The sequence below is a fragment of the Dermochelys coriacea genome, chromosome 5 (assembly GCF_009764565.3).
Source record: "Dermochelys coriacea isolate rDerCor1 chromosome 5, rDerCor1.pri.v4, whole genome shotgun sequence".
NCBI classification, from domain to species: domain Eukaryota; kingdom Metazoa; phylum Chordata; order Testudines; family Dermochelyidae; genus Dermochelys; species Dermochelys coriacea.
Window position 1 is genome coordinate 38,838,094 of NC_050072.1, and position 15,865 is coordinate 38,853,958.

The following is a 15,865-nucleotide window of genomic DNA, read 5'->3' on the forward strand; positions in this document are numbered from 1 at the left end:
AATTTCTCCGGTTCTTCTCATCCTTTAAAAGCTCCTTGGAGATTTTCTCTTGCTTCTTGAAGCCAAGCCAAGCAAGCATGCATTAGATAGCATTTTGCTGCTTGTCTGCCTTCTATTTCTCTCCCACTTGGACTCACAATGGAAAGTGACTTCAGGTAGCAAAGTACCACAGAGTGGATGTCGCTGCTAAATTGACTGAGTAAAGATGGAACCGTAGGCTATTAACTCCTTCGCTTCTCAGAATTATATTATATTTTTAATCTTTCCCATATCAGGCTCAGAAGTCCTCTGCTCCCACTTGGAATCTTCCCCTCGTCTTTCTTCTTCCCCGATGATTAAACTCTCTTCTCTCTGCGACTAATCCTGGCGGTGAATCAACGCGAGGAAGGTTTAATTATAGCGATGCTGTGCCTGCTGCTGGAGTGAAGGCTGAATCAAGCTTTTCCATTATAAACTACGAGTTTCAGGAGTTTGTAACTGACTGTAGAAAAATCATTCAGCTGAAATTTACAATACAGTAGCTTCAGCTCAAGACAGCATTTTTTTTCCAAATACAGTTATTTTAAAATTTCTGTCTGATACGTTTTGCACTCCTATACACTAAATAAAAACAGCCATACTTATGGCACTGAATAACAATTTGATAAAATTAATCTGTGGAGGCTTTCATACACAGTATGAATTTGATATTTTGATTGATTCTTAAAAGTAACAGTATTTGACTTCAGTTTTATATCTGGCAATAATTTTTAAATCTGGCATGTCATTAATAAACATGGCAATATTATGATGAAAAATTATAGAAATTTAAACCATTAATGCATATTTAACAGATACCTTTCCTGTCTACTCAATCAAACAATTATTCTGTTTGCCAAAATACCAGTGACAGAGCATGCGAAGTACCATGCCAATATCTGTCCTACTTTATAAGACGGTACACTTTCTGCCTTACAACACTGTGGATAAGTATGCACTCAAACTGCTCCAAGTAGGTATTTTCACCCACAATTTCTGATCCCTCCAAACACATATGGTTCACTCTGCTTTTCCCCTTTCCTCCATCACTATGCCGCAAGTGCATCCATTACTCCTCTGCAAACATCCGCAAAATGACCTCCCTTCCACATCTGTAGATTTCCTATCCATACTCTCCAAATTGAACCCAACTTTGACCCTCCCTTAACTGTTGACCTATCCTGAAAATCTCCCTCCAGAAAGTGACTTTATTCCCTCCCAGTTACCTAATCCTCTTTATGTCACCACCCCAAGCTATATTGTCAAAAGCAGTTTTGCAGCTTACACCGTCTACACTAAGAGGGTTTGCCAGCATAGCTATACCAGCAAACCTTTTCTAGTGTGGACTAAGCCTCCATTCCCATTCATTCCTTGGCCTTTCTACTGAAACTGTGAACAATGGAGTCAATTAGTGCCACATGAACAGCGATAGTTTTTGTTAAATGGACAGTTCTCCACTAAGAACTGAACTGAGAGTTTCAGCTCTTTCACCTAGGCCACTGACAACAACTTTCAGACACTACCAACAAAGTGCGCATTAAATATGGAAATGCAAAAAAACACTGTCTCAGTTCCCTGAGTCCTTCCATTCCAACCCACCCTGCTTCTTCTGCCTTATTTCTCCATCTCTTCACATATTACCATCCAAGAAGAAAAACACACTGTTGAATCTCAGAGAGATAATTTTGATATGAAACAGTAAAGAACTGTACAATGCCATATCTACCCTCACCATTGCCTGATGCTAGCAATGACTAAGGTTCATGATATTTGTTTTAAAAGACAGTTTATGGTTGCAGTTTAACATATTTTACACCATTTCTACAAAATATGTAATGAAAGCCTGAGTCAAATACTGACAAAGATCAGGTAGGTAACTGAAAAAAAAAAAAAAAAAAAAGTCTAATGGAAGGTCAGTCTCGCTGTTTCTTGTAGCATCTATGATCAGCTTTCACAGATGACAATTTATAACTTTACATAAAACTCTTTATTCATAGATGCATAGGATTTTGCCAGTGCAAATAAATGAAAAATAAAAACCCATCCTCATCAATTGTCCTTATTCCAAAAAGTTTGAGCAACTCATCAGTAGAAATAACAAATGAGAAAGGTGCAAGACCAAGGGCCAACTTGGTTTGAAATTAACTCACTGATTTTATAAAACTTAGTGAGTCTAGCAGTTCTGTGACTTTCTGGATCCTCCAGGCCCTGGAACATCAGCTATCCTGGCTCCTTACCAGTCAATCTATGATGGAAGGCCTCCTTTTGTAATGTACATTTGGCCCACATACTCTTTGGGGCAGAAATTCTTATTTGTTTTGCACATTTACCTTTTATTATTCATATAGTGCTGTATACTTATAGAATAAATACACACATATGCATCCTATGGCCCTAGTTTGGAATAATTCTCCTGTGTGGCAACTCAACATGCTGGGTAAGAGGGAAACATGCTTTGTTGTCCATCTTGTTTATTTTTAATACATATAATCTTTTAGTTCTTTGGGGGAAGGAATTTTGATTACAATGGATACCTTTGGGGAATGGGCCGGAAAGATACTAGAAAGAGATAGACAAAGGCAAAACAAAGGGTAACATTTTCAAAAGTGGCTTAATGACTTAGTCCATTCAAAAACAGGACTCAAGCTCCTAAGTCCTTTAGGAATTTTCAATGAGTTAGGCTCCTAAGTCACTTTTGAAAAGGGGACTTAAGCACTTCTGAAAATGTTCACTAAGACAATTAAATTAGCAACAGGTGAAGGCATATTTCCTTAGAGTGTGAGCTCTTTGGATCAGGGACTTAACACATAGCAAGTAGTGGCTAATACTGCAAATAAATAATAATTCGCATATATTACTCTTGCTAGTTGACATGCCAATTCTTGAAGTTCACCAGAAAATTTAGGTTACTCCAGCTGTAGGGAGAGAAAAACCAATGGCTAAAACAAACAACTTTCATAACAGCCTCAGAAACAGATGCTTTCACCAATAAGGGCATATACTCAAAATTCTTCTCTCTTACTTCACCTTGTAAGGTTGCTGGCCGGATTCTTCAGTCTAGGAAGGATTAAACACCTTGCCCAGATCTCTTTCAAGCCCTTTCCTAAGGACATGATTTATTAATTCAAAGAAAACCTAGCAGAGTAATGAAAAATAAAGCGATTCCCTTGACCAACACAGACTGCATGGGTCGAGAAGTTTTTCAGTATATAACTGTCTATTTGCTCCAGGACCATCCACAGGAATCACCTTCCCTTCTGCAGCGCCTCACTAACTGAGCTCTCAGTCTTTTATAAGGATCACCTGTTTCCTTCCCAGCAGGATCTGATAATTGAACAAGACTGGCTGGCCCGATGGCCCCTGTCCCTTAAAGGGGCAGATCAGCCTGTTACACACCTGCTTAAAGTTCTTCTACAGCTAATGAAAATCTAGTCAGCTGGGAAAGAACCCATTTCTACAATACAGGCATCTGGGGGATTTTCCAAACATTTGCTGTGAGAGACAATCAATTTGGATGAGTCTAGTCCTCTGTTCTGGAGAATGGGGGTTGGGCTGAGGTGGCAGCATGCCTAGTTACTTACCAAGGACAGAGAAGAAAGAATGTTCTCCCTTAAGAATTACAATTCGTTTCTTCGGTTGAATAAAACAGCAGACCTAAAGAACTTCTGAGGGCCAGCATCTACAAAAACTAATTCTGGTTGAACAGAGCTTTTAATTAGTACAAGATTACCCATGCTTCATTTAGAATGTGCCCAATTGTAAAGAAAAGCAATATAGATTTCTGTATGTATGTATTAGAGTATGCATTTGTTCTTGGAAACCAATCACTATTTTATGATTAATAATAATAAAATAAAATAATAATAATAATAATAATAACGAATAATAGTAGCACTTTGCATTTACATAGCACTTTTCATCCACAGATCTCAAAGTGATGTACAAACAGTATTACCCCTGTTTTACAGAAGCAGAAACTGAGGTGCAAAGATACAAAAGTGACACTAACAGTTTAGTGATAAATATGGGACTCTCTTGACTCTCAGTCCTATGTTCTATACACTACTTTTACACATTTACATTTTTGTAAAAAAAAAAAGTAAGATACATATCTCTTCAATCAGTTTATTCAAACATTGCTAGGGCATTTTGTCCCTAAGGCACAGAATATTTAAGCTTCCCATAATACCATTTTTTTAAAAAGTAGCGGCCAGTGCTTCTTCCCTACTCCATATACAAAAAATGCAAGTCTCCGCAGTCCAAAAGTTCTGCAAAGGGTAAGAAATAATGAGCGACTCCTACTGAATAATCTTTTAGTAACTCAATAGCTGCCTTTAAAAAGTTTGCACTTTTAAATAAAAAGGGAGAAGGGAGGAAGTGGCCCAAATATCCTTAAACTTATAGAGACAAATACAGTAAAGGCGAAAACTGTTAAGTCCAAGATATCTAATAAGAGCAAAAAGGTAAGGCTGTAAATTATACTGGATGTGCCAGTTGACAGATTATCCACTAACTTATCTAACAGCTAAAGTCTTCAGTATGGATGTTATATGGGCAATTATAGCTTGAGAGAGAGAGAGTATGTGTGTGTGGGTGTGTGTTAGTTGAAAGGAAATAAAAAAAAAGAGCTTGTTTGACATTGGTCCAGGTGTACAACACTCCACAATATTAACCATCTTCTTTTGGAGGAGTGCACCACCCATTTTTCTGATGTATTTGTTCTAGATACTTATAGGACTGCTGTGCTCTTTTGCTAGATTATATTGGTTCTTACTGGCTCCAAACTGTACTCTGGCTTTTCCTTTGACTAAAGTGCCATTGATGACTGATTGTGTTGAGTAGACATTACTTCAGCCCCGTTTAGTAAGAAGTTCCAGGCATAATGCACCCCCACCTGGGACATACCCTCCCATGAGCACAGAGATACCACTCGCACAAAGGGAGGATCTAAAGGAAAATTATCCTTAATGAGAAGTTGAGCAAAATGTATTCTCTACATCTTATTTTTCTTGTAAGACCTGAAGATCTATAACGGCTGTCAGGATCAACTTTTAGAAATTTAACGTGCCACTCATACAGGCTGTCATTTACAAGTTCCACTGAATAAATCCTTGTTTTATAACTCTGATCTGTATATATCCCTGAGCTCTTTCATAAATTAATCTGAAAACTGGACTGACCCAGACACTTCACCATTTAGGTGGTGGTGTCTTTAATGCTTTCTAATTTTTTTTAAAATTAGAAGTTTCTCTTTTTCAGTGTCTTCATACTCTGATTTCTTTCCATCAACAGGTTCTTCCCCCTTCATGTCATAGTGATCTAGGTCTTCAATATCTTCACTTCCCTCTCTTCCTCCTCTTCTGACATTACTTCTTCTGTCACTGAATTCAGTCCTCTTGGTAATGGCTGATCTAACATGTCAACATCTGGATGCCAAGGAAGGCTGTATAATCTGCAGAGGTCACATAGCAATCACTTCAGTTGTTGAAGAAGCAGACTATTGCTCTTCTTAATGTCTTATAATCTCTCTAACACTGAAGTCAGATTTGGGTCATCTGATTCCATAAGCCATATTGGTGATGGAGGATAAGATTCTGTGACATTGCAGTGGATGGTGATCAGCAGTGGTGGCTGCGGGCTCCCACCGGGCAGTGGTGGCAGTAGCACAAACTGGCAGTGCAGCTCATTCAGCTTCCAGGAGACAATGCAGAAGCACTCATGGTTTTTGTTGAAGATGGATTCAAGGAGCTTCAGCTCAGCCTTGAGCCCAGACACTGACATCCTGGCCTCATCTCTGGCCCAGGCCTGCACCACCTCACCTTGTAAGTGATGATGCCTTTTTGTTAGTATATTAGACACAGACTGGGCAGGCTTATTTTAATTTTTCTTGCCTGGCCATTTCCATGTTAGACTCAGAAAAGGTAGCAAGTCTGTTGAACATTCAGTAGACATAGAGCATTCTGCCTTTGAGAGTTGTAACTGACAATAATTAACTGAAAATATATTCCTTTTTCCATTTTCCCAGAATTTGCTGCAGCTTTCCCAGAAGAGACTGAAACCTCCCTGCTGAAGTGAGCCTTGAATATGAGAAATGTTGCCTTAGACATACCCATCCATTAGTATGTGTATAAGCATCTCTTAGAGTTCTCTTCATCAATCACAGCTAAATGCACAGTGATCCATAAAATAAAAAACATTTTCAACTCATGAAGAAAATGCCATTTTTAATTAGTTAGGATTCTTAACCTTTCCCATCTCTTTAAAAACTTGTGCATGCCTAAAAAAAGAACTATGCAGAAAAATGGACAGAATCCAAGGTCTAGATGAAAGCAAGGAAGCTAAAATGCAAATTTTCTGAATGCATTTTCATCTGTCTTTGTTTACCACAGGACAAGGGTGAAAATATCTTTAGAAGAATTTGTTCAGCTGAAGCACTTCAGCTGTTTTAGTGTGGCAGATAAACTGGGGTATTCTTTTCGTGTTTCTTCAGAATGGCACTAACGTCAAATGAAATAGTGCAGGTAAGTAATCTGCATTTGTTTTTTTCTGACTGAGTGCATGGAAACTGGAATATTTTTATCATGCAGAAATACTGGGAATATTGTCTTTTGTGTCTCCATTTCCTGACATGATGATAATGTGCAGCACACAAAACTATTGCACTTTTTCCTTTTGTGTAAATATAAAGAGTATAATGAAAATTGAGTTGTAATAGAAACTATTCCAAATTACGTTAGAAACATATAACTAGTATATGATAATCAAAAGAGGGAACATTTATTTAGCAATTTAATCCAGTAAACAACAATATCTACCCATTCCACATATAAAAGAAGATTCTTTATTCCATTCAAGTTACATTACATTAAAGCAAATCTTCAATTCCATTTCAGAAACTATACAGTATTTTCCAGGTGACCATTCATTGAGTAGAGCCAGCCAAAACTCGAGATTTCTATTTCAGCAGAAATGTCAAAAGGTGGAATTTTGGATTCAGTCTGATTTAGATAGAAAATATGTATTTTTAAATTTCTCACAAACAAGAAATCCCCCCCCCCCCGCCGCTCCAAATACTTTTGGAAACAGCACCGACACATGGTGCACAGTACCCATGAAACTGACAACTATGTCAGTTTCACTAAGTAGCTTCCTGGGCTTCCAGGGTCTCCTTCAGTCCCACCATGCAGACTGCTCTGGAGCCAGAGACCCCAGGGCTTCCAGACTGCCAGCTGACCTGGGAGTCTGGAAGCCCTGAGTCCTTGGATCTGAGGCAGTCTGCCTGGTACGAATGCCCCATAGTCACAGACCCTGGAAGCTTATTTCAGGACCTCCAGGCTCCCAACATTCCATGCCAGGGAGCCTGGAAGCCCAAAGAGCCCCAGCTTGAGCCAGGATTCTTATGGCTTCTAGGCTTCCTGCTACAGAGCTTGGAGCCTAGATTTTGGAATGCTAGGCATAGAGGGGCTGCCCCAGGGTCCCCAACAACTTGGCATCCATATGGTGGGGTTGGCCCAGAGATGGTTGAAGCCCAGCTCCCCAGAAACTTGTGGGGCAGAGTTCCATTGGAATCCAGTCTGAAAGTTGATGAAAATTCATCAACCCAAACTTGCTTTCGCAAGATATTTCCAATGAACTAGTAATTTCTGACAAAACTCTGTTTTGTCAGTAAATTTTCTTCAGTTCTACTCAATCTTTTAAAATTGAATGAGTTTGCATTTGAAGTAAAATCAAGATACAGTGGACAAACTCACTGAGCTAATTGTTCATATCAAAATGTTTATCATGTCTGATTCATGAAGCATGAGCACATTCCTGCTGCTGGTAATGGAAAAAGAATTCAGTAGATAATCATTATATAAATCAATTGAAAAATATAAATTATTAAAGAGAATAAAGCAAGTGCTTTAAAAGTGCAGAGGTCTGATTAAATATAAAAGATATAGCTAGATGTAGAAACTACAAATCATAGCAAGAGAAAACAGTATTACCAGAACATGTTCACTAATACAAGTTTCACATAATCCACTTGCAGAATGAATTTACATTAATCAAAGTTATTTTCCATTGCAAACACAAGTATTTTGTGAGATAGGCTAAGGGTAATGTGACAATTTCAATATACATTCTAAAATTCTATATAATTGTAGAGAGAAAATCATCAATAGGCTTTTTGTTGAATAGCCTATATAATTATGGGATGTTCTTAATCATTTGATTCTGCTAAAATTAGTTAACATTATAGTTGTAAAAACTACAAGTAATCTAAAACTATTGTTATTCAAGTTTGAAATTGGCCACTGATCAGATTGGGTTGCTTTTTGCAACATATAGGCAAAGATTTTTATTCATTAGCTATACAGGAGCACCCATTGTAGGGGAGGATGCTGATAAACAAAATATATTTCCCAGTTTACACACAAATAATGGTAATTTTATTAGTACCTACTGCGGTGCATACCACAATGGTGAATAATAAAACTACTTAATTTATTCTTCTATCTACATATGATAGACATTTCTTGCATCTGGTTATCTGTTTCCCAGGTTTGAGCTCTGGTTAATTTAAAGAACTGCTTTTCTTCAAACCAGTCTGGTACAAATACCAAACTCAACTTTTAGTATAAATGTTAAATTCACTTAAATATGTATTACATAACTGACAATTACATTTTTAAAATCTGAATCACCCAGAAGCGAAAGGCAGAGCTAATAGTTCATACAAATTAATTGTTTAATTCCAGTCTGTTACATATGTTCATATTTTACTCTCTCTGTATGTTAAAGGAGTGTTTCTTTGAATACCCAAAATATTCTCTGTTGTGTGTTTTTCCTATTCATTGTGATGAATAAGGTTTGCAGGACTGGGCCCCAAGTGCTGTAATGTACAGTTAGCTTATTTCTGAGTTCTTCAGCATTTGGGGTCCAGTTTTACAAACCTTATTTATCATACTCTAGCCCTGAGTATGACTCATCCCACTGGCCATACAAGAGAGAGTAGTTCAGCCAGCCTCCCTGTCTGCTAAGGTGAGGAAGAGATCTGGAGTCCTCTGCCTTCCCTCAAGTAAGTGGGCAGAGTGCGACAGAGCTTTGGCTTTACCTCCCGTAACACACCAGAGGAGCTGAGCTGACATGAGGAAAGAGGTAATTGCATTCTGTATAGGGGTGGCACAGATTACTTCTCTTTAAGAGCAAGGAAGGATTAGTGACCTGAGTCACAAAATTCCTTCCACATGCTCCTCTGGACAAGCACAGCTCCATGCAGCCCATAGTCAGGGCTAGGAGGATAGGTGCAATCTAGCCAACAAGTAGTCCCAGGATCATCATTAGCCTTACATAGCCATACAAGGAAGTAAGGGGGAGTAAGGCACCCCCTGTATTCCCTTATGTGGGCTACCCATACTGTGAGTTGCAGCATGGGAGAGGAAGCAGGATCTGCAGAACTACTACTTTCCTTAACTAGTGCAGGTGAGGATTGAGCACAGCCAAGACTTAGCTTCCCACTTCTTCTCCACCCCCTGACTCCCCACTGCAGTATAGCTCTGCTGGCACACTATGTGATGTACACTGTGCCAGGGATAGCCCAACAGAATTTACTTTCTGCAGGAGCAAGGGGAAGACCAGGCAGCAGTTGGTCTGTCTCAAACTACTTCACAGGCAACTCCTGGGATAGTCCAACCACATGACAGGTTTCAGAGTAGCAGCCGTGTTAGTCTGTATTCGCAAAAAAGAAAAGGAGTACTTGTATCTGATGAAGTGAGCTGTAGCTCACGAAAGCTTATGCTCAAATAAATTTGTTAGTCTTTAAGGTGCCACAAGTACTCCTTTTCTTTTTCCAACCACATGGTGCCTCTTGTAAAATGACAGTCTAGCCCCATGAGAACAAGAACTACTGGACTCTTCTCTTGAATTATTATTCTGCCCACTTAAAATGGAAGACTGTGTGTACTAGTCTCACAATATTGCAGTAATGTTACAATTGTGTGGACCTCGTTGATTTCAGCTCACCGAGTTTCATGTGAGCACTTCCTTCACATTTGATTCACACAAGACTGCACCCCCTGAATTTTAGTTTGTGTTTCATGAACAAAAAAAAAAATAAAAAAAAATTCAAAGTTAAGCACATTAAAAAATACTGTTTCACTCACATTTCAATGGAAAAATAATAAATTGTCCGAGTTTCACAAACGTTAGTGAAACTTGCAACAAAAGAAGGCTGAGTTTTTATTTTTTTAACAAAACGCCCAAACCAGGGGTGTTTTCTATGATTTCACATTTCAGACTAACATCTTGAATAAACTAGTAAACTCACCAGCATTATTAAAATGCAGAATAGACAAAGTAATTATGAGGAAGTAGTTTGTGTAGGGAAGATATTTCATTTTAATCTACTCCCCCATATAAGCAATGGATATGACTGCACAGCAGACAATTTCTCTTTTAACTCTGCAAGTTATGGCCTGCATATGCAATTTTTCCAATACATCTTTATATCGTGCTCCAGTCAGAGGGCAATGTCTAAGCACACCTGCTCCTTGGTTTTCATCTATCAGACTTTCCCCTAAACATAAAACGCAATGCTTAAAACAAAACAAAAACAAAAACAAAACAAACATGAACACAACTCCATCTATTTAATCCATGCTATTTCATTCATTCCTGATTAAATTCTATTGACTTCATTGGAGCTGTACTTACACCAGGAGTGAATTTGGTCAACAGTTTCTCATCTCTTCTTGCTTGATCCAATGCCCACTGAACTAAAATGGGGTTTTCATCAAGCTGATTGGGAAGTGATTTACCACCCTGACTCCTCCTCCCCCCAGAAATAAAATAAAATAGAGAGAGAGAAAATATCCATTTAGCCAAAAGTTATTTTCAATCAAATCTATTTTGATGGAAACATTTTTAACCATTTTTAACTACTTTTCAGGAATTATACACTTGAACAAAGGTTTTCAAAGCTACTTACAGGATCTAAAAGGTACTGGACATTCAGATCCATATGGCAGTTCTGAAAATAACATCCTGCTTTATGTTACCCAATAAAAATTTGGTTCTTGATACTCTCTTTGTCTGATCAGGGATATGATTTATAAACAAGACCATGATTTTCCACACTCTCAAAAACCCTGTTAAGTCTTTTCCAGAATGTGCATGGATACTTCCATGATTTTCAAGTTCTCTTAGCAGTGAAAACAGAGCTGCACACATTTTTTTGGATAAAATTAAACAACTGTTTCATTCATTTCTTAACTTGCCCTTATTCTTTAAGATTCTCATAGCAATTTTTAAGTTTATAAATATTTTAAATCAAATTGGTTAGAGCTGGGGAAATCTATATATATAAAGTGTAGCTGAGAATGACCACTTCAGAGCAAGTAACTAAAACAACTTCCTAGAAGAGCCCAACAGGAATATCATCCAAACTATTTTTAAAGACTGGCACAGAGTATAATTAGAAATCAGCAGTACAGAGTACCTCAAAGAAATACAGTTCAGTTAGCAACACTCAAACCCTCTTAACATTTAAAAAAACAAAAACAAACAAAAAAACCACAATAGAAAAATAAAGGAACTAGTGGTCCTGTCTTCCTTAGGGAGAGAGTTATAAACCAATAATAACAAAATGTACTTCCTTGGGAATTGTATTAAGAAAATGAAATTCTTGTGTATTAATATTTGTATTATTATTGGACAGTTTAACTAAAATATACCTATTCTATTTTAGACAGAAACATACTAAGATGAAAGCATTCAATCTAGTCAGACTGAAGACACCTTCAACATATCACCAGGAGGTACTTTCATTAGAAAGGGAACATACAGAATAAATCATGAGTAAAAAAAAAAATAAAAAATAGATTGACAAATTATATTTCCAGTAAAAAAAGTAAATTGCTTTTGGTGAATCAAAATCTATTAAAGATTTGAACAGCAGAAAATAATTTGGTAACTAGATGGATTATTATTTAAATGAAGCATAGAGGAGAAAATAGTATTCATTAATGTGGATAAATCAGTACGAGTACAGTCAATTCCATTTTCCATCTGTAATCCTCCTAATTAAAGGTCTTTATGGACGGATATCAAGCATTAGATATAAAAACATTTAAAATATTATTTATGAAAACTGTCAAATGTTACTTGTGCTGAAGATATTAGAAGAAAATTCCTGGTGTGACTTCACTGACCTTACTGATTGAATTTGGCCCACATTTGGCCTGATACTGTTCCAGCTAAAACTGATGGCAGTTTTGTCACTGATTCCACTGGGATCTGAATTGCCTAGCCCATTTTTTTTATTATAAGTTGTAAGTGAACCTTATTTGAACTGTATTGTTAGCCTGGAGCCTGCATAATACTATATATCAATTTTAGTTATACTCTGAACATATAAAATCCATTGGATGAAAATTATTTAACATTTATCAGATATGCTACCTTGCAGCTACATAGTATTGTCCTCAAGAGACCCATGTGAACATCAGATAGCAAGACAATTATATACACAGTAAAATAAAAATTGTGTAAGTTATATATTGGGTACAAGCAGGATGTCATAGGTTTGCAAGACCCAAATGGGAGCTCAGCCCGACTGACTGCCCAGGATGTTGATGCACAAGGAGGTATGGCTAAAGAATCCATCCCTGGCAGTGCCATTCACAAATCAAAACTAACTTGCATACTATGGTCTCACCTACCATCTAAACTAGGCCAGCGGAGTTGGTTGACCTCAGAAGGGAACACACAATGCACCTGTCAAAGGTGCACAACAGGGGCCACATTTCTCTTGCGTGTTTGGTAGCTTCAGAAATGATTGCCTCCCAGAGCTCCTGCTGGGACAATGCAGCACCATGCTGCTGCCAAGGTGGGCCAGTGTGAAAAAACAACAAAAAAACATTAGAGTCAGTCTTCAGTCAGATAAAACAAACAAACAAAAAAACCCTTACACCCTGGAGAAGAGAGATTAAAATGGCTTTACACTGCAATCTCCTAATCTTTAGCTCCTCTGGACACCCCTCAGCCACACACACCACTTAGATAGCTGCAGGGACTGCAAGTTGTAGGGGCTTCTATGGATCTGCCCCATAGGCCACAGCACTTCCTGGAATCTTTTCAGAGCGGTGTGCAAATTCTATCTGCCATTTTATTATGTGTCTTGTCACACATATCTAAATACGAATAAATATGATCTTCTATTGCACTCAATCTGTCAGTGTCTACTGACTCTAATATTTGAGTTAAAGCAATAGTTCGTGGTTTGAGCCTGTTTGAAACTGCATGTGGGACTGCATTAAACGACCTTAGTTAATATATTTAATATTATGGGTTAGAAGGAAAAACAATTTCCCCTCCCCAAAAAGTTGTTCAGTATACTGTGCAAAGCCTGTCTGCTGGCAGCTGTGACAGATGTGTTTTACACACACACACACACACACACCCCCACCCCTACAGTGTGTGGAATACATTGAGATTATTTCATAGAGAAGGTGCTATATAAAAGTAAAAGAGAAATGAGAAATTATTTAAATCCTTCAACTACAACTGTCTCATCCTAGTACTGTCTAGGATCTCACTGTTGTTTTAGTGGTAATTTGTGCATATGTTCTAAACTAGCCATGACTCTAGGGGTATTCAGGCATAGGGGGATAGCAGTGTGGAAGTTGTGGCTCAGGTGGCAGCCTGCTGGAGCTGCTAAATCCACACTGCTATTTTTAGTGTGCCAGCTGGAACTGAGCTAGCATGAGTCTGTCCTCCTGGGCTGGGAGGCTCGCTTCTAGCTATAGTGTACACGTACCCTAGAAGTACAGCTGCTAGCACAGTTGGCATATGTGATTTCCCTGCCTATGCAATGCTCCCTGTCACAAGCTCCTGTTATCCCAAGATGCCTCTCTGGTTTATAATCTCAACTCCTCTCCATAGTGTGCAGAGTGAGGGAATTTCTACACATATCCTCAAGTATTTTGTGGTGTGTGTGCGGGACATCTTCTACAATCTCACCTACCAACACCCTTTCTGGCCTTTGGGTATCAAAATAAATATTTTTAATTGACCCAGGCAGGTTATTTTCCACAGAACCCCCTAATGCAGAAGCATGAACTCCAACTCATAGCACCACAGCTGGCAATATAGTCTCTTGTTATTGGCCTTGCACCTTTGGGACAAAGGCACATGGGTACACTCAGACAGATCTTCTCACTGCAGAACTGCTAATCTCTCAGTCAGACCACTGGTCATGGAGTTCTTTCAAAAACAAAATTTCCATTCAGAGGTTTTGTTTCCCGGTTTTTAAATTGGCAGAACTCCTCATTCTAGAGGGTTTGTTTCAAAGTGGACATTTCCCTTCCCCAGTCTTTAGTAGTTAGCACTGGTCAGAATAGTGTGCTGCACTGCCTTTTTTCTAGTTATATCCCAGGATGTCTAAACAATGAGCAAAAGCATATGAACAGTGGAATGACTTGTCCTTGTAAATCCTCACTTAAGAAAAATGCAGGACTTGCATCATTCCTTCTCCCAGCATGCCTTACTTAAACCCAGCTACATTTCCAGTAATACCAAAAGAAGGGGGAAAGTTCCAGCCCACTTGTACAACTGAAACTCCAGTTACAATTGAACAGCAACTCAGGAGAGCTGGGTTCTATTCCTGACTCTGCCATGGGCTTCATGTCTGACCCTGGGCAAATCAATCTCTTCCTGTCTCAGTTTCCTATCTGTAAAGTGACTAAGTGATCATCAGGCTTCCCCTAGCTCACAGAGTAGTGGCAAGGATAAAATTCACCAATATATGAAGATAGTGTAGCGCGAACTAGAGACAAGTCCATAAACAAATATCCAATACTGACGAATGTTGGGGATGGATTACCAGACTATAGGATCTTATGTTATGGCAGTTCCTGTGTTTTCTTCAATTAGTAACAACTTCTTCTATTTGCATAGTTTTTGTTCTTGAAAAGAATCACTTATAACATAGTACCAAAGAATAAAACATTCTCACATCTGACCAATTGGCCAGACAATCAAAACTATCACTTCAAATGTAATTTAATTTAATCAAGAGGTTGAACATCTTTAAGATACCAGCAAATCAGCATTGCTTCACCCCTCACTGCCCCATCCTAATACTATGCGTTTTAAGAGGACTTTTGCTTTGGCTACTTCAATGTTGTTGATTTCCTCCATTACAATAATGAAAAACCATTACAATTCTAGAAGCTTTTTAATAATTACTGCTACTTACTCTGAGCTACCATGTCGTTTACTGTTAACAGTGAAAGTCTTAAAATCATGATTTTCTGTCTTTTCAATTAAGGATAGATTGACAGAGTAGTCTCCAGAGGAAATGCCAGGCTACTGATGACTCTACATTAATCTTCCACACAGCTTTTAGCATCCATGTGTGGGCTGGATCCTGTTCCCACTAAATTAAATGGGATTTTGCTAGTTTTCAATTACAGCCGGATCTGGCCCTATAAATATATTCTACATCGAGAAGCCTTAGTGGCACAAAGATGAAACAAGAGTCATTATGGGCCAATTTATAGCAATTAAACTATAAATCAAAAAGTACAACTACACATTTGTCTTTGATGGAGAGAAGCAACTGCTATCAATTCAGTCATACACAATAAATGAAACAGCTCAAGGAAACCTTTAAGATTAAGGCTTCTGTGTGTTACATTGGCTGTCACACAATCAGATTACCTTTTGGACTATGAAACTACGTTATCTTTTCTATTATTTTATATTTAATTACTGAACTACATTATCTTTTCTATTTTATTATTAATTACCAAAATAATTTTCTGCAGGTTTCTCTATATCACAAGGAATTTCCCATGGCATTCAC

The 15,865-nt window shown here is 38.1% G+C and overlaps 1 protein-coding gene and 1 pseudogene across 1 annotated transcript in view; both read right to left on the bottom strand.

Annotated features, from left to right (window-relative positions):
- PDE4D (phosphodiesterase 4D) overlaps nt 1-15,865 on the bottom strand; it is a 1,154,521-nt gene that overhangs the window by 752,272 nt on the left and 386,384 nt on the right. The gene's annotated exons all lie outside the window — the stretch shown is intronic.
- On the bottom strand, nt 4,602-5,799 carry LOC119855466 (annotated as a pseudogene).